At 44.0% G+C, this 20,451-nt stretch overlaps 1 long non-coding RNA gene across 1 annotated transcript in view; it reads right to left on the bottom strand.

The window, feature by feature from the left end:
- Positions 1-19,114, bottom strand: part of LOC125943775 (uncharacterized) — a 105,079-nt gene extending 85,965 nt beyond the window's left edge. The window contains exon 1 of the long non-coding RNA XR_007465886.1: positions 19,018-19,114. This is a non-coding gene — a long non-coding RNA (uncharacterized LOC125943775). The remainder of the gene's footprint in view (positions 1-19,017) is intronic.
- Between the last annotated feature and the right edge of the window lie 1,337 nt (positions 19,115-20,451).

Raw genomic sequence — 20,451 nt, 5'->3', positions numbered from 1 at the left:
TGGCGGCAGAAAAATGGTGTTCATGGAAAAAAGGGGTGCAAACATGTAAAAAAAGAATGAAAAGAATGAGTGAAAGGTAAGGGAGGTTGGAATATTATTGCCAATCGAATAACAAAAAAAAGAAAGCAAACTAAGCAACTCAATGAAAAATGAATAAGTGCGGTTGCCAATACGTTGAAACAGGAGATGCCCTCATGTTCGCTGGTAGTTCCCTCGAGGACTGCGCGATCAGTGTTGAAAACGGAATCTCCGGTCATAAGATTATTACTCTTTCATGTCATATAACACTATATCAAACAACAAAAACATCTAGAGCTACTTACTTCAGAGACTATGCGCATGCAGATGACATTGTCATCTTAGCCTGCTAAGAGTACACGGCTTCTCATACACACTAGACAAGTACACTGCTTCTCATACACACTAGACAAATTTGGTGGTATATTTATCCATGCAAACCTCCCTTGCCGGCTCGCCTTTCTCAATTCACTTGTGGACTGTCGTGCATATCCTGCCTACTTTATTTTTCGCTGGAAATTTGTGTGCATAGCAGTCCACATGCGAATTGGGAAAGGCACCCATGCAAGGGAGGCTTGCTGTGTTCAAGATGCAACCAAATTTATCTTGTGTTCGTCAGGGGTAGCATAGTCTGTTCCATTGATCATGTATATATTCGGTCAAATGTACATGGGAAAGACTGGCCGGTGCCTCAATATGCGCCCAGGAGAGCACCATAATTCACTTTTTTTCAGTTTCTTTGTTTAAACGTGCCTCCGAAGTGGCGCTAACGTACTTATCAAGTCCAGAATTTTCGAGAAACGCCGCTTCCAAAAGCTCCCATTCTAATTTGGTTTTTCTACGCCCTACAACTTCCGTATTCCTCTTCCGCGGATAGTAACCGCAATTTTTGCAGTGTACAACAATATTCAACCCATGTACCGATTTGCAACACCTGTAGCGTTGTAGTAGCCGGTCGTTCCGGCACCGGCTGGTCTGTCCTAAGTGAACACCACCACAGTGGCGCATGGACAACGCTTATGGAAGTGTATTGATGTACAACAAATCCATTCCTGATTACCCGTGATGTGTTTGCACAGTTGTGCCAACTTGCATGACGCAGAGAACATAAGATCCGCTCCACACTTCCCTGTGACTTTCCTTAAGTTGTGCGAAACCTTGTGCACATATGGCACAACCGCGAATAAACACCTCTTCTGCGGGGTACCTGCAACGTTTACCGCTGGCTCTTTGCTCAGCTGTTTAAGCATGGTTTCTGGTCAGCTTGAAGGAGCGGGTGCTCGAAACCAGCCTGCTGTAATGCTCTTGCTGCAGGAATTTTTTTCCAATAAACGTGCACAGTTGACAGTAGCGCTTGTCCCGTCCGTCTCGCCTCACACTGTTCCGTCTTTTGCGCTTCACCACACTCAAATATGCATTACCAACGGGTCCAAAATTACACTCTTCTGACTAGAATTGCTATTCTTGACGAGAACAAATGAAAAATACACAATTCTGTAATCTCAAAAAGACTATAAAAAGTATTTTATCTTTGCACTTCTAGTCTACAAACGCCAGTTGCATGTAGCTGCCTCTGCTGAGTGTGGCCTCCGAGATCTGATAGCATCCTGAGGGTTGGTTAATGTATACGTGGCAGTGTCAATGCAACCGAGTGTGTTGTTGATGCGCAGTAACAGGCACAGTCCCCTCTGCTAATTGACGTTCGCAGGACCCCAAGAGTTGGTTGAATTATCCGAAAGATTTAATTAACAGTGGCAGAATAAAAGCAGGTATTTTTGTTTACCCGAGGTGGTCTGTAATGTTTTCTTGCTTGATCTTGAAGCACAACTCAACCGACAGGCATCAACGAGCGCCAGCATGTGTAACACTGCCTCAGTGTTAAACTGTAAGGAAAATTTAGATTCTGGAAGTTGTGAAAAATAAAAGTAAAGTAAAGGCGAAGTAAAAATGTTTCACACCAAGGGAAGCAGTAGAGCTGTTTTTTTTTATTTCTTGTTTTTCAATCTTAGTAGCCCCTGCTCGCATGAGCGGACACTATAAAGGCTGAATTCACCAAAGCGACCTGCTTATGCATTCTAATAAGTGTGTTTTGTTCCATAGCATTATGTGGTTTCTTGTTTGGATATTGTAGTGCGTTCGAAAGTAAAAAGTCAAGTTAACCGAGGTCAAGTCGCTGAGAGGTGACTGTATATATGTGAAAATGTTCGTTGTATTGCTTGTGATTTTTGACCCGCCGCGGTGCAACCCAATAAATATGGTTTTCTGCTGCTGAGCTCGAAGTCGAGGGTTTTACCGCCTTCTCGGCGACCGCATTTCGGTGGGCGAAATTTGACAACGCTCGTATACTTAGATTGAAGTGTGCGATAAAAATCGCCAGGTAGTCAAAATCATTCGAAAATCCCTCACTACGGCATGTCTCATAACCATATCATGGTTCTGCTAGAGAACCCCCATATTTAACCTAACGCTCTATTCTTTTTTAACCCTTTAAGGACGAGACATATAAATAATCAGAAAAAATAACTATTTTCCATCTAAATTGACAAAATACATCAAGAATAGGCATAATTCACAAAAAGAAAAAATATTTTGTACAATTTTTTTCAGCAATAGCGGGGAAACCCCAGGCGGGAAATTGGAAGTGGGGTTCACCCCAAGGCACCTAAGGCTTCTTTTTCATTTTTTACAGACAGCTCTCATCATATGTGAACCATAGGTGTACATTTCATTTGCTTTACATCACATGTGTGACACCACTGCAGCTAGATACCTTGCATCGGCGTTGCTCATCTGACCTCGTTTTCAAAAGACAGTGAGTCGCGTGCCAAACTTCTTCCTCATCCAGTTTTCCTGCTCTAAACCAATATATGATGCTTGCTGCCGGTCATTCAGTGTTGGCTGAAGATATTTAGCCAAGAACTTCGTACTTAATGCTGAAACTGGGTGAGAAGATTTTGTTTTTCTGGTAGGTTGCCTGTAGGCAACACTCGTCAATAAAGGGTTAATCTGTCTGCACGCCGGATGTTACCTGTTAGCGTACGCTCATTAGCCCCTACTAATGCAGTTATATTGAGGCTGCTGTAACTGACAAGAAACACAGCGAAATGTATTGCTGTTTGTTGTAAAAGGGTTCAAAGAAATACTTTCATTGAAATATGGAAATTTGTTTATAACTAGAGCAGCACTCACTGAGGCAATCTTTCTCATAGGCCAAAGATGGCCTTCACATGTCGCAACATTTCAGTGCGGCTTCCAAAAAGGAAAAGGTGTGCTCGTCGTATGAAGCACAGTCCGCTCGTTGTACTCGCTGCATGGAGCGTACGGCTGCCTCGATGCGCATGGCTCGTCGGTGGTCTTTCTTTGCAATGCGCGCTGGAGTTGTGAGCCATTCTTGGCGGCTCTCGCTCAGGAAAGGTTTAACATGCCAGTTGAACTTTGAAAACGTCTCTTCAATTGAATTGAAGAAGGGGCTGTAGGGTGGCAGATTCTTCACATATTGTGTCATGCATGCGAGGGTGGCGTTTTCAGCCCGATGGTGTGCTGATGCGTTGTCAAAAATGAATACGGCGTGGCTGGTGAGGTGATTTTGTTGAACTTGCTTCGAGGTTTCCGCAAAAAATTGATGAACTTTGTCTACTGCCTTCCAGAGAACTAAACCATCTGCAGACATACACGCTACAATGTTTATGTTTACACCCTTCGTGTTAGGCAGCATTCGAACTGCTGGTGTTCCGCACTTTGTCCTGGCAAAGCTTCTGGCACACCATACATTAAAGTTTGTCTCATCTACAGAATTCGGGAGAGATTTGAAGTTTGATTCTGGAGCCATTGCACGTAGTCTCTGTGGTCGCGCTTCATGTCGCTCCGGTAACGATCAGCTGGTCTGGGAGTGCACGGCAAGCTTCAGTGTGTAGCTATGACCATCGAGCAGTCGATAAATGATCGACGTGCTTACTTGACGTCCTTGGTGCTTTTCAGATAATGTCCGTACTTGATTCATCGTAAATGCGAGATTTTCATTCACTATATCACAAACAGTGCTAGCAATGTCTGGCCCAAACCTTTTGTGATCCCTATCTGTAGCTGCAATGGAGCGCACAGTTTTGATGTTAATCTGAAGGGTAGCTACCAACTGCCTCAGATTTCCTCCCCTTCTAAAGGTGTCAACAATCCTCTCTCTGTCGAATGTAGTGACTGATCTTTACTTCACTTTCTCTTCGTCTTGTGCTTTCCGGGGTCGGCCACGCCATCCGTAGTTAGCCCCATCCATCGCGACACAGAAGAGGTTCTGGACATTCTCCATAAGCAGGAAGTCTTGGAAAAAGCATTGGCAGCACGTTCCGATGAAAAGCTACTGCAAAATTATGCTGAGAAACCGTCTCTTCGGGGAAAAATAGTTTTCCTTCCGACGCAATGGCCGTCTGCTTACCCATTTTCCTATGCAATAGTTTCCTAAACCATCCACGCCCACCCTAACTTGCTTCTCATTCAGGAATAGTAAAAAAAAAAACATTTTTACCCGACTTACTAATCATCGAAAAAAAATTCAAGAAACATCGTGCGTACAGACGACAGTGACAAGTTTTGTACTTTGCAGCAGCGACTGCGACAACCAGGAGCTATATATATACCGACATTTTCTCAGTTGCAGAATATATATACCGACATTTTGCTGTCGCCTGTGGGCACGATGTTTCGTTTTTTTGTTTGATGATTGACTAAATATAAATAAAGAACATGGTACGATTATATTGTCCATCTGTCCTTATGGATTTGCGCTGTCAACAAAAATCCATGCTGCAGCCACCACCTTCCACGCCCTTTCGCATTTGCCATATGGAAATAGCTCAGCGAGCACACCAATACCACATGGCTAGCGTTACAAAAAAACTATTTTTGAATGCTGAACGCTAAGAAAGTGCAAATTCACCTACGCTCACAATCCGCCAAGCAAGGTACGCAATTACCGCAGACAAAATGCTGACTACCTGAACGTTGTTTTACATGCAGCGCGTTTCATAACACTCTATTGCTGATGTATTTAGGGAAAATCAATGATGCTTTACACTGTTTAGGGTGTTCCTACATTAAAAGCATTTATGTCATGTACCGGAATTTTAGGTACTGCTGTCTCCGCCATCTACTGAACTTCAATACAGTGCACCAACGCAAGATTATAATGTACCGAAAAGAAACGAATGAATAAACAAATAAACATAGCTCAAAGAAACGTTTTCAACATCGTTTTCTAATAACGTGCGTATTTACGAGATTATTGTGTTATAACGGTCTTTTTGGTAAGTAATAAAGCTGTCCAGTTGCAGCACAAATTCGACTTCGCCCTGCCGTCTGCTAGCCGCCTGGTTAGCTCAGATGGTAGAGCGGCTGCCCCAGAAAGGCGGTGGTCCCGGATTCGAGTCCCGGACCAGGACGAATTTTTCCTCAACTGCGAGGCTTTCTTTCGAGGAACCCGGTTGGGTTTCCATTGTAGCAAATTGCTACATCTGGGTGGATGTCTCAGTTTTCCTTTAATTACTTATCTCCACCTAGCGGATTTCCGCTGAACTATTACGTCATACACTTGCCTTTGCTTCGAGTTGTCGACAAATTCGACTTCGCCCTGCCATCTGCTATCCGCCTGGTTATCTCAGATGGTTATCTTAATAATTTGTACCTCCACAAAAATACGTACTTTGCGAAGTTGAGACATTTATTCGTTACAATAGTGAAAATGTTGATCATTTATTGCTTTATAACAGATAAGGAACAATTTGAACAAAATAAATGAAAAAGAACATACGAAAATACGCAAAAAAGTGAAACTATTTTTTTTCCAGTTCAGTCAGTGTGCACTAATTATGCACAAATCAGCACAGCCTTCCAAGTAACGAGAAATCTACAACAATTAGATAGCATAGTTAATGTGTGAAAAGCAACTACCAAGACCAGAATTCGCAAGTCTTTCAGTCTTCCTGTGCGTTTTCGAGGAAATGAAAAAAAAATATGTCAAGCTTTACCGATTCAGTTCTTCTATATGAGTACCACCTCCTTTCAAGGTAAATTCCTCTCGCCGTGGTATTCATGTCAGTCGGTTCAGCAGTCAGTAACGTTCGATGCAGACTTACATGAAGTCACGTGACGCGCTTTTCTTCTCAGTTTCCGTCGTATTAAGCGGCACCAATCCCAGTGGCTGTTCGATTCCCGTTTGTTTAATATGCATGTTAGTATGTTCGTGAATCACCCAATGGCTCTTGAACGTTGCGTGAATCACCGAATGCATTGCTTTTTACGGGATCAGACGTGCTTTTCGTCGGTAGACGTGCAGAGCTTCTTGCAAGCCCGTTCGTTTGATATCCATGTAAGGGTGGTTGGGGATGACCCATGAGAGCCTGGCGAAAGTTACGTGATGTCACGTGACATTTTTTTCACGTGGTCAGAAGTACGCGACGGGCGTGCTATCGCAGATATTCCTCGAAGTCCGATTGTTTGATATCCATGTCGATATGGCTGGGAACCATGCATGGGCCAGCTAAAATACGCGTGACAGCCTTTCGCACGTGATTTGACGCTCACTACGTGTGTACTATCGCATAGCTTTTGCGATTCCCGTTCGTTTGATACCCATGTGAGTGTGTATGTGAATCACCTGTGCTCCAAAAGTTACGCTAGATCACGTGACATCCTACCTAGTGGCCTGACGTCCCCTTGGTGGGTACTATCGCAGAGCTCATCCAAAGGCCGATCGATTAATATCCAGGTCAATATAGCTGGAAATCAGCAATGGCTTTGCGAATGTTACGTGAGGTCACGTGACACCCTCTTACACGTGATCTGAGGGGCCTTAAGAGGTTATGACCACAGAGCTTGTTAGAAGCTCAGTCATTCGATATCCATGTCAGCAGGGCTTGTAGAAAACAAAGATGAGATGTCACGTGACGTGCTTTTCCACCTGTTTTGATCAGCTTATAAATGAAGGGTTTGTTGCTGGATGCCCCTTTGTTTCAATGCATGTCAGCAAAACTATGAAATAGCTGTTTTTTGCATGACCTGTTCACGGCAGTATAATAATGTAGATCATCATCATCCTCAGTCTCTATATTTATGTCCAATGCAGGACGAAGGCCTCTCCCTGCGATATCCAATTACCCCTGTCTTGTGCTAGCGTATTCCAACTTGCGCCTGCAAATTTCCTAACTTCATCACCCCATCTGGTTTTCTGCCGACCTCGACTGCGCTTCCGTTCTCTTGGTATCCATTCTGTAACCCTAATGGTCCACCGGTTATCCATCCTACGCATTACATGGCCTGCCCAGCTCCATTTCTTCCGCTTAATGTCAACTAGAATATCGGTTATCCCCGTTTGTTCACCACACCGCTCTCTTCCTGTCTCTTAAGGTTAGTCCTAAGATTTTTCGTTCCATCGCTCTTTGTGCGGTCCTTAACTTGTTCTCGAGCTTCTTTGTTAACCCCCAAGTTTCTGCCCCATAGGTTAGCACCGGTAGAATCCAATAATTGTACACTTTTCTTTTCAACGACAGTGGTAAGCTCGCAGTCAGGATTTGGCAATGCCTGCCGTATGCACTGCAACCCAATTTTATTCTTCTGTGAATTTATTTCTCATGATCAGGGTCCCCTGTGAGTAACTGACCTAGATAAACGTACTCCTTTACAGACTCTAGAGGCTGACTGGTGCTCCTGAATTCTTGTTCGCTTGCCAGGCTGTTGAACATTATCTTTGTCTTCTGCATATTCATCTTCCACCCAATTTATCGATTAAAGTCCTCAATCATTTGCTGTAATTCGTCTCCATTTTTGCTAAATAGGACAATATCATCGGCAAACCGAAGGTTGCTGAGATATTCGCCGTTCATCCTGACTCCTAAGCTTTCCCAGTCTAAGAGTTTGAATACTTCTTCTAATCATGCAGTGAATAGCATTGGAGAGATTGTGTCTCCTTGCCTGACCCCTTTCTTGATAGGTAACTTTCTACTTTTCTTGTGGAGAACCAAGGTAGCTGTGGAATAATGTACATACCAGTACATTATTTCCATGATGAATCAAAGCATTTTTTGTAGTCACATGACAACGCTCTTCAAGAATTCTCTGCAGTTATGTTTGGTCCGCGCAAAATTATAACATTTCGTCGTTATTTTGAACTATCTATAACACCCCGCAAGTGGACCTTTACTTTGGATTAAATTGACTGGCGTGAGGATTAAAATACACGGCGCTTAGATTAAATTAGTTGGCACTGGAAATAAATGTGTGGCGTATGGATTAATTTGACTGGCGCTTGGACTAAAACAGCTGGTGCTAGGTATAATTTGGGCCGGAAAACCTGTAGTGCAAGTAAAGCTAGTTTTCACTTCGTGTGGACAGCTATTTGCGTTGCTTTTAGATTTAAGGTCACTTTTAATGTGCCTGCAGGTTTTGCACCTGGGGCGATAGCATGCTTTTATTACGGGGGAATGAGGTTGGCTGAATTTTGCACGCACTAACAAGTCTAAAGTTTCTGCTGCGGTGATAGGTAACCCTTGGCACATCCGGGAACGCTTTTCTCAGACGCTGGTTACTTGATAATATTGGGTGGTATTTTCGTAGGGTGTTGGTTATGCTTGGGATGGCATTAAAGTATTTTGTTATAAAGGCTGGCGGTCCATCCGATTCTGGTGTAGGTTTTTTCTTAGCTAATGCCGACTGCCTCTCTAACATTGAGGCGACGTCATAAGCCCGGTAGAGAGGAGTTTGTGGATAGTTTCGTTCCGCTAGTGTTAATTGAAGGTCATTTAGGCGGTGGATATAATCGTCGTCTTTGCTACAGATTCTTCTTATTCGTTTTGCTTGTCTGACAAAAATTCCTAGCTTGCAGCGTCATGGGTGATGACTGGTGTAGTCTATATACTGCTGGCTATCAGTAGGCTTCCGCTAAAGTGTTTTTCTCAATTTTTCATTTTATATGTAATCGGTCGTCTCGTTGAAGATGATGTGACTAGGAGAGTGGTGAGCTGTAAACATAATACTCCGGTGATGGTAACTAATCTACTGACAATGCTTATCAAAGTGATGAGACGTATAAGCTTTTGCATATAATGAGGCGACTTCGCATCAAATTCGGATGCTGAGTTTTTGCATGCGTCGATTTGTTCACGGATACAAAAAATGCATGGAGCTCTAGCCACAGACTGCTTCGCTGTAAGTTTAAATCAGCAACCCGAAAGGTGCAAACTCAGTATACGATAGTGATGGGTGACATGAAAGCAAAAGTGAGGGAAAAGCAGGCAGAGGAACAGGGAATCGGCAAATACGGCATATATTTTATGCACACTTGATGAGAGATGATGATAAAATTCGCGGAAAAGAACAGGTTTTGAATAATAAATACCTTCCTCAGGAAGTGCAGTACCCGGAAGTGGGCGTGAATAGACACTAATGCAGGAACAAGAAATAAATAAATTTCATACTCTCTGCCGATGCCAGCATAATGAAGGATCCCAGCATAATATAAGTGTTAGGTAGGGTTAAGTGCAGTGACCATAGTTTAGTGAGGTCTAGGATTTCTCTCAATTTGAAGAGATAAAGAGTAAAATTGGTCAAGAAGAAACAGGCCAACCCAGACGCAGTAACGGAAAAAGCAGGCCAATTCAGGCTGGTGCTGGCAAAAAAATATGCACCTTTAGAACAGGAAGGTGAAGACAACGTGGAGGTAAAGAATGAAATCGTAACTAGGCTTACTTTAGAAGCTGCAATTGAAGTGGCAGGTAAGGCACCAAGGCAACCAGAAGGTAAGTTCTCCCAAGTAGCAAAGGAACTAATAAAGAAGCGACAAAGCATGAAAATGTCAAATTCAAGAGATCAGATAGAATTCATTGAGCGGTCAGAACTTACGAACAAAAAAGTAAAGGATATTCGAAATTATAACTAGTGAGAAGGAACCTTGGCATAGGACAAGGCAAGATGTATGCGCTGAAAGATAAACAGGGAAATTATAGTAAACGCAGTGGAAGAATTCTATACCGACCTGTAGAGTGCGCAGAGCAGCCAAGCTACCTTCATTCAAAGTAGTCATGAACAGGATGCCGAGGCTCCTTATCTAACTAGTGATGAGGTTAGAAGGGCCTTGCAAGACATGACCCGAGGAAAAGCTGCAGTAGAAGATGGAAAAACAGTCGATTTATTCAAAGATGTAGGATATGTTCAACTTCAAAAGCTTTCGGCTCTTCTTTGCGATGCCTTATGACCTCAAGTGTACCCCAGAGCTGGAGAAATAACACCAACATTATATTAATCCATAAGGAGAGACGTGTTAAACAATGGAAGAAGTATAGGGCTATTAGATTGATTTCAGGTATTGCATAAGGTATTCACCGAGAAAATTTCAATAGTTGACTTCAATCAACCAAGCGACCAGGGTATCTACAGCAAGCAATGTTCTGCAATGGATTACATCCGTGTCATCAATCAGGTATTTGAGAAATCTGCGGAGTACAATCAACCTTTCTATGTGGCTTTCATAGATTATGAAAAGGCATTTGATTCACTAGAGATACCGGCAATCATAGAGTCATTGCGTATAATCAAGGAGTACAGAAGGCACACGTGAATATCTTGGCAAATATCTTTAAATATTCTACAGCTACATCGGTTCTTCACAAGGAAACTAGAAAGTTTCCTATCAAGGAAGGGGTCAGGCAAGGAGACACATTCTGTCCGATGCGATTCACAGCATGCTTAGAAAACGTAATCAAGCAATTAGAACGGGAAGGCTTGGGAGGTAGAATGAACGGTAAATATCTCAGCAAACAGGGGTTTGCAGATGATTTTGTCCTGTTCAGAAACAATGGGGACGAATTACAACAAATGATTGCGGACAGTAACAGGGAAAGTATAAGAGTGGAGTTGAAGATGGATATGAAGAAAGACGAAGGTAATGCTCAATAGCCTCTAAAGAAAACAAGAATTATGATCGCCAGTCAACATTCTAGAGTCTGTATAGGAGTACGTTTATCCAGGTCAATTACTCACAGACCACCCTGACGATGAGAAGGAAATTTTCAGAAGAATAAAAATGTGTTTGGGTGCATACAGTAGGCATTACCAAATCTTGGCTGGGATTGTATCACTCTCGTTACAAAGAAAAGTGCACAGTCATTAAATTCTATCGCTGCTGACATATGGGTCAGAAACTTGGTAGTTTCCGAACAAGCTCGACGGGAACAAGCTAAAAATCACGCAAAGGGTGATGGAACGAAAAGTGTTAGGCGTAAACTTAAATGACCCGAAGAGAGCGGGATTAGTTAGAGAGCAAACGGGGATATCCGATATTCTAGTTGACAATAAGAGAAAAAATGGAGCTTGTTTGGACATGTAATGCGTAATGTAGACAACCGGTAGACCATTATAGTTGGAAAATAGGTGCCATGGGAGGGAAGAACAGTCTAGGACGGTAGAAAATTAGGTGGACAAATGAGGTAATTAGGAAATTTGCAGCCGCAAGTTGGAATTAAGTAGACCAAGAAAGGAGTAATCGGAGATCTCCGAGAGAGGCCTTCATCGTGAAGTGGGTATAAAAATAGGCTGATTTTAATGACGATGATATATATGATTGAGCTGAAGCTATTGACACCAGTATAAATGACAAACATAAATAGCTTCAGGGTAACCTAACTAACACAGTTAATAAGCTTGTGCAAGCACGTGTTTTGAAACAGTATTACCTGGCCCGGATTTCCGCAAGTATGAGACGAAAATAACGATATATCGTTGTCAAACATGGTTGGTGGATGTACTTGAAATGCAGTACCCACGCATTAAAAGGCCGTCAAAAATTGGTAATATTGACCAGATACCGCAATCTCTGTGACGTCCAGTAGTTTAATTTTACTGATAAAATAATAGTACTGAAGGAGTTTTCCAATCTAAAAGACTATTGGGAACCAGCACTGGCCAGGTAGTGCTACGGCACTTTGTTTCGTTCGTTCGTTCTAGGGTTTTATGTGCCAAAACCAGTTCTGATTATGAGGCACGCCGTAGTGGAGGGCTCTTACGGATATTTACGGCACTTTCATAATGCTACTTAAATATCCTGACACCGCCCGGTAGGGAGATCACGAGAATAGCAGGAATTTTCATTTGAAAGCAACAAAATGGCTCATTGAGCGGAAAAGCCGGCGGCGTCTGTAGCAGCGAAAAAACACAACCTAACTTCCCATTGGCTGCCACACCATCTTACAAGCGCGTGAGGCGCTGGCGTGACGCTACCACACACTTGCTGGCTAGGGCAGCATTTACCGGTATGGAGTCTGAGTGGCGCACCGACGGGGGGGGTGGGGGTTTCCGGTGTTGTAACCCCCCCCTCAGGCCGAGTTAAAACTCCCCCCCGACCCCCCAAAGCGTGCAGCCCCACCAGTCCAACGTTTGTGTAGCTTCAGTGCTCTGTTCACATTGCCATTACAATTCAGGAGGTGGCTTAAGGTCGCATTTTACTCATTAACCAAAACACTCTATCCCTGTCTTGTATTTATTCATTCACGCTTAAATTACTTTGCGTAAAACGCTGAAGAAATAAACATCGTTATGATCGTTGGTGTCATTATATGGCTACTGGAAAATCGCTGTGGACGACCTGGTTCACGAGAAGACCGCCTTCATGACTCCTGACGGCCTTTACCAATTCAAAGTCATGCCTTTCGGCCTCTGCAACGCACCAGCCACCTTTGAGAGAATGATGGACACACTGCTTCAAGGATTTGAATGGTCGACGTGTTTATGTTACTTGGACGTGATAATTTTCTCCCCCACTTTCGCAACACACCTTGAGCGGCTTTCGACTATTCTAGCAATATTCCGACGAGCTGGCCTCCAGCTAAATTCCTCGAAGTGCCACTTCGCTCTTCGTCAAATTACTGTGCTAGGCCACCTCGTTGACGCTTCCGGTGTCCGACCAGATCCAGCGAAGGTAAGCGCTGTCACGAACTTCTCCGTTTCACGGTCTTTCCAAGACGTTCGTAGTTTCGTGGGGCTGTGTTCATACTTTCGCGGTCTCGTGATAAACTTTGCAGCGCTCGCACGTCCACTCACTGACCTTCTCAAACAAGACGTCCAGTTTTTTTGGAGTCCCCTACAAGCTGTCGCCTTCTCTGAGCTCATCGCCGTCCTAATGACTCCACTTATTCTTGCCCATTTTGACCCTGCTGCTCCCACGCAAGTGCGCACAGACGCTAGTGGTCAGGGCATCGGTGCAATTTTAGCCCAAAACCAACGAGGCATTGATCGTGTTATTGCGTACGCCAGTCGTCTCCTATCGAAATCTGAACGCAATTACTCTATTACAGAACGGGAATGTCTTGCCCTTGTCTGGGTGGTTTCGAAATTCCGTCCTTACTTGTATGGTCGCCCTTTCCGTGTTGTCAGTGTCATCACGCTCTCTGTTGGCTTTCTTCACTGAAGGACCCCACGGGATGCCTTGGTCGTTGGGCGCTGCGCCTTCAGGAGTACTCTTACTCCGTTACCTACAAGTCTGGCCGCCTCCATCTGGACGCGGACTACTTGTCCCGCTACCCTGTTGACCAACCAGACGGATCAGACATCGAACCTAACCCCTGCGTTATGTCTATGTCTCAGTTTGTCTAGATTGGTGACGAACAACGTCGTGATGCTTCTTTGCGATCGCTGATTGACTGTCTGGAATCCGCACCTAACGATGCCTCACTGCGCGTGTCGCCCTCGTGAATGGCACACTTTATCGTCGCAACGTCCAATCAGATGGCCCTGAGCTGCTTCTCGTTGTGCCTAAACACCTGCGTTCAACGGTCCTGCATGAGCTTCACAACGAACCAACTGCTGGTCACCTTGGTGCCTTAGTTCTCCTGTGGTTTCCATTCCGTCGTGTTGGCTTGTCTCAGAAGTTGTTATCACCATACACGGGTCCTTAACGAATCGTGTGCCAGGTCACGGATGTCACCTACGAGATTGTTCCCGTATCTCCGACTTTACCGCCTGCGATCGCTCCCAGTGACATAGTTCACGTCAGCAGACTGAAAGCCTACTACCCCCCTTCTAACGACAATGTGTGAAGTTCGCCGAGACGGCGCTTCCACCGCCGGGGGTAATGCTACGAGAGAGACATTCAGCCTGAGGCAGGCAAGGAAGAAGACGGTTCTCTCTGGTGCTGGTGGCTGTCCACCATCTTGGCTACTGTGTCTCTCACATACTGTAAATACAGCGTCAATAGTCCTGCCTTGTGTCGTTTTACGTAACAATATTATTATAATTATTAGTCATTATTCCTCTGGCTAAAGCAAGGAAACTGCATAGTATGCAAAGTGCTTGCTCCCCCCCCCCCCCACCCACAAAAATGAACCCCCCTCCCTCCTGGAAGAGATCCTGGGTGCGCTAGTGAGTCTGAAACATCTACATCGTCGGCGGCTACAACCTCGGCTGCAGCGAAATATGGCCGCTCTACGCCAGTACACCGCAGACGAAGTATGCGAGCGTAAGAACACAGCAAATCGAGCGAAGAAGCAGGAAGCGCAATCCGCCATCGTCGTCGGACTCTTTCATTACACGGCGGGGGCAGGAGTATTACCAAAAAATTACCTCACCGTGCTAAACTCGAAAGAACGCTCAGCTGCGTTCAATTGGACATCACTTCTTTCGCATTCACAACTCATAAGAAGTGCTTAGGTGTCCTCAGAATTTTTTTTGGAGGGGGGGGGGATAAGATACGCGCGCGTTTATCACCGTTAGCTTTATTCGATGCATTCAGCCAAGCTTTGTCCGTGGCCATGCGCGTTGCAAGGAGAGCATGCGTTTCTTTGTTAAGGCATGACAATGCTCAGTAACGTGAGAAACTGGAGACGTATGCCCTCAGATGAGCTGGCTATGCTGACGCCAAATTGGAGCATCTCTGCTGGTAACTGTTTTCCTCTGTTTACTAGCCTATGTGTCCCTGCGCTGCTGTTGGCATACCAAGTTTTAAGCGCTGGTTCCCCATAAACATTAGAGAACACTTCTCGAAGTTGACCTGCACTATCCGTAACTATAGGTTGCAAGCTTATAATCTTGCAGTGATAGTTATTCTGTACGTATACGCCTTTGACCATACGCTTATTGATAATGTGCTCTACAACCTGTATGGATCTATTATCAATTTTGCCAAAGTGGTCGGGCGCTCTTTATGTACTTCTGCTTCCTGTCCGACTAATACCACCACATAACTCCTCAGAAGCTTGTGGAAAGGTTACTGACAATGCAGTAACCTCTTGTCACTCCCATCATAGGCGTGAATGAGACGTGGCCTGCACGATGATAGATGAAAGGAAAGTGTTTTTATTATTGAAGCGTTTGACATGTCAATTCAGCCGAGAATAGCAGAGTGCTATGGTGTCGCTTGCTAAGTGCCAGACACTGATAACATTATCGGTATATTACGGATATTTTATAACAAATTCCGGCCCGCAACAAGGTTGAAATATTCAACATTCTGGTGGCTTGCCCTACGATGGCAATTGGTTTTCTTGCATTCGAACCCGGTGAACGATTTGCTCGGTGAATTTTCGGGTAGAATTTAATAATGAGCTATCTGAGATGGGGACCGCCTCTGGTTCACCAATACGGGTTAGCCTACCTTTATTACATAGCTCCTCTGATCTGTCAGATGCATTGTATTTGATGTTTACTGTATCATTCCAATTATTTCCCAACTTGTAATAAAATTGTGCATAAATGATCTTTATTTTTAATTTCTGTCACACTTCTGTGCCTTTTTGTGTTACGCCTCAACAGGACGTGGCGCATCCAAGACGGGAGGAGAAGGCGGACGTGCGGCTGGCTGGTTCAATCTCGATGGGCACTTGGCTGATCGAGGCCATCGCGACTAACTCTACCTGGCGTATCAATAAATGCCTTTCGTTGGCGTAACAATCTTTTTGCGATATCTAAATTTATTTCTTATTTACTCAAAGTTTACTTAAACATTGCTCGAAATTTATTTACTGAAAAGAGATCATGGTCATTTTGTCTGCGGCAAGAAATCGACTTAGAGAAAAATTAACATTGACGTGGCTCTTATTCTATCGTTACATCTACAACCTCTTTGAAGGTATTATAGCCAGCCAAACATATGCTAAACGATACAAAATATAAATCATCGTATGTGCTTTGAAAACAAGCACACATCATGGCTAAAGGGCGAACTGAAAAAGACAGTAAGCTTCATCTTTAACTATTTACGACAGAAAATAGTGCTGTACTTTCATAAGTACACTGGGCGCTAATGAGTAAACGTGATTGTTACCTAACCAATGTACCGACACACCGTATCGCCAATACTAGAATGCCGCATGTACCGTAAAACCGTACTATAGGTCGAACCGGAATATAGGTCGACCCCCCAACTAACCAATTATAAAAATGAAAAAAAAACTCTTTTTCAATGGCATAAGTACCGAAAGACGCCCTTAGCTTTAAACAAATGCGACTCAGCCGGTTGCAGAATAGTCACAGTAAATGCTGCTCCGTGTCGTGATGATAAGGTGCTGACAAACACGCGGTTCGATGGTCGCACGATACGAAGCCCACGTCAACGTTGCGTGCGCTTCCGCGTGCTCAATCGCCCTTTTATTGAAGGCGACGGTGAATTGCCGTCGGCTTCCGCTCATTTTGAAACAAAATGTCTAAAAGCAGCCTGAGTGCGATGGCGAAGGCGGCTGTTACTTCATCTGCCCATTGTTGCAATACTTCCGTAGTTTTTCCGCCGATGTCTGGTATATAAGACGAGGGTCGACTTTTCGCAATGGTTTTTTTGAAAAAAAGTTCGACCTATATTCCGGCTTTTACGCTATGTGGCATGTATGCAGCATAGCTCGTGTCGAGTATTCGAGCTTAGAGCACCTCGATACTAAGCCCGCTGTTATTGAGGCACTCTAATTCGTCTAGACACGCTTCGCCACCCTAGAGGAGTCGCCGCCAAGTCCACGCATGGCGCATGTGAATATATAAGCCGGCAATACTGTCTGACATACTGACAATACTGCCGGACCAAAAAATCATTATTATTGCACAATATTAACATGGCATTGACTGCAAATGTCGGTCACAAATATGTAAAAAGATAATTAGCGAACACCTTAGACGGAGCACTCCTGAAGACCAGATGACTTCCATCGCACTCAGGCGATTCTTCGGTATCCGACGCGGCATCCTATTGTTCCTTAGAAACATTAAACTGCTGGCTTATGACATATATATGTTAGACCAATCCTAGAATATGCGATTGAAATCTGCTTCGTGTTTACTCTCCAACTCAGAACAAACCTAGCTGTCTTAAAATTTATGTGACGCCACATAACCTGTTAAATACGGACGAAACTGACTACGCCGCCAGGCGTACGCATTCAAGAATGCTCGCTGAGTACGCCCTTGCCAGAGATTCTTTCGCGAATTCCTTTTTCGCCATTACCTATAAAAATGTAATGGCCATCCTCTGTATGCTAATGAAAGTTGGTCTCTGACCCTGTTTTTATCAGGTATTGAAAGCAAAATCCTTACCCTGCAACACTATTTTTCGTCTCTTACCCCTAACGGATTCATAAACGTGAATTTGTATCTCTGAATTTGTTATACGCTCACGGATTTGACGAGCTTTGTACGTCCTTTCTTTTCTCGCATTCCACTATTCGGGTTATGCGGTGTGCACACATATTTATTGTATTTTATTTAATTATATAGGAACTCCAGGCGAGTTTATGCCGTCGCCGTCACTGTGAGGTTCTGTATGAAGTCCACGGGCGATAAAACCGTCGCCGCGCGCCGTACGCTCGATGTGCGAGTGAAACCGTGAGAGGGTGAGCCGGCGATCGTGGCTCAATCTCGCGCACACAAGAGAGCGAAGCGGGAAGGAAGCGTGGCGTCTTCCAGTCGCGCGCAATGCTCCGGAGGGAGGTTGGGGTCTAGGAGGGGGGGTGGGGGGCGTTTACTCAACGCCGCCCGACCGACCGCGCACGCCCACTGGACAGCAAGGCTCCGCAAAGCTCCGGGGGGGGGGGGGGTGGGGAGGGGGGAGGCCACGTACTATGCCGCGCGCTCCCGTCCCGACGGCTGTATCTTGAAAGCTATCTACGGCGGAGGCAGGGTCCTCTGAGCTGTGTTTCGCGGCTTAGTTCACGCTGATGCCAGCGGCTGGACGAAGGTCAATGCGCTCGGTGCTGCCGCCGCGCTTACTCACTACAGCGTTTTGAGAGCGAGTTTTCAAGGTCATCGAGTGAGACGCCTTCATGTTTGCTTGCGCGAGCGTGACACCATGCTTATTCATTTAGTTAGTACGCCTAAGTTTACAAGTTTAAACGGCACGTAAGACTAATATGCTTACTTCTTACAGCGCTCTAAGATTCCGATCGCAATAGATTCTTCGCCTTTCTGGCAAAACTGCGACTTTTTTCTCTTCTAAATTATTTGTTATTTTTTGCGGACTCGTATTATGCTTTCGTACTCTACCAACTTGTTTATTTTACTCTTTTGGTCAAACTTGACTGCAGTAAGTGCAATAAAGTACAAATTTCTTGTTGTTCTCCTTTTCGTTTGTGTATCTTCAACCAAATATTTATTATCCATAAAGAGACGCTTCCGAAAAAAAAACTATATCCACTTTTAAGTGCCTGCCTGCTAAATCACCTTAGGATCAGCAGCATATGAAAGAAAATAACAAATGCAGGGAACAGGCTGCCTAGAAAGCAAGTTATCTTACTAAATACTCATTGCGGTCTGCGTTGTGGACTGTCAGCATAATCCAGCACAGCCGCTGAACACCAACGCCGCTCGAGAATACCACTTAGGCATTCCTGCAGATGTAACATGGCAGACGTCCATGGTGCTTGTCTCTTCATTATAAAAGTGATTACGCTCGCACAAAAATTAGATACCTGCCTTATTGCTGCTGCCATCAATTGTACCATAGCTGCAAAGGAGGTTTGCACATATAAGCCGACTTGATATCACACTCACCTAATGCTTAGCAGCGGGGCCTTCTGAATTCAGCACGCAGATCTCCAGACTTGTGTCTGTCAAATGAGCCCTTTGTACGTGTACAGCATTTCGTATAGACGTGCCTTCTACAAGAAAGTTCTTCTCACTAGTTTTTTTTTTTTTTTTTTTTTTTGCGGAACAAGAGAATACCTGTTGCGGCAAAATGATGGACAGGTGCACGTGTACAATTGCGCACATGTGCTTGCTGCAGCGTAAGATCTTCAAGCAAAATAAGAATACATATAATTCGGTGACACCATGGCTCACTTCCACAAGTATTTTATGCAATATATGTGACAATACAACAAGCAACAAGACCACTCTTTTACTGAACGAACCTAAAGCATTTAGGATCCCATTATCAAGGTTTTAGGAGCACTGCAAGAGATCTTACCTAAGCGTCCCCACTGTGCTGCTAGGAACAATATTGATGATCGTATTGAAAAAAAGAAGACGAAATCTCGCGAAAAACTACGCGACGTATCTCTGATGACATTGGAATGTTTAGAACGACAGCGCACTTGTACCTCTTCTTAGCTGAGAATATGAATAACTCTACTGAAGAAACCGAATTCTAGCGCCGTCCTTTTGTTCTCCGAACAAAAAGCGCATTTTGAGGCTACGAACAATAGACTGCATTTGAGCGGAAAACTATACGCGATGGAATATTTGGAAGGTTGACCGACGCAGACCAAGGACACTAAAGCTATTACAGTGAGAGGTTTTTTGTTCGTAGAACGCGAAAGTGTTCCAATGAAGTTAGCACTTGTGTATCCGCTCATGAGTCTCTATTTATATCATTTTTGTTTAAAGATAGAGATACAAAGTAATTGTCAAAAAAATTAAGACGCCCGGGTGTATAGCCAAAGGCTAGCGAAAGCTTATTGTGAATTATTCGTAAAGGCGTAAACGCACATTTGCAGTAATATCTAAGATAATATGCACACAAACTGAAATAAAATGCAAAAATCGATGAATGAAATTAGTGTAAACGCAAATACCTGACTGACTCTCAAAGACAAAATTAAGATTTACGCTGGCGTATTAGAAATAAAGGCAAAAATCGAATGAAAAGCAAACCAAACTGGCACGGCCAAACTATCGTGAGCAAATCTAACAAGACAGATACAAGAGAAATAAAACGCAGTTACAATGTCTTGCGAATTCACGTCAACGAGATTAAGCAATGCAATTTAAAAAAAAACTGGTGCAGTATGTCAGCCAACAGAACAACAAAGCAAAAGAACTCAAAACAGAAGGTGTTTTGAGGAAAATGAGAAAAGAATTTACGGCGCAGCACAAATTATAAGTAAACATTGCTTATGTAAGTAGATAAATAACGCTATACATTTCTGAGTGAGTGAGTGAAACAAGTTTATTTAGACCAGCGGATTGAGGCCTGGGCCTAAGCCG

This window comes from Dermacentor silvarum, chromosome 3 (assembly GCF_013339745.2).
Source record: "Dermacentor silvarum isolate Dsil-2018 chromosome 3, BIME_Dsil_1.4, whole genome shotgun sequence".
Taxonomy (NCBI): Eukaryota; Metazoa; Arthropoda; class Arachnida; order Ixodida; family Ixodidae; genus Dermacentor; species Dermacentor silvarum.
This window is presented reverse-complemented; position numbering and strand designations above follow the sequence as displayed.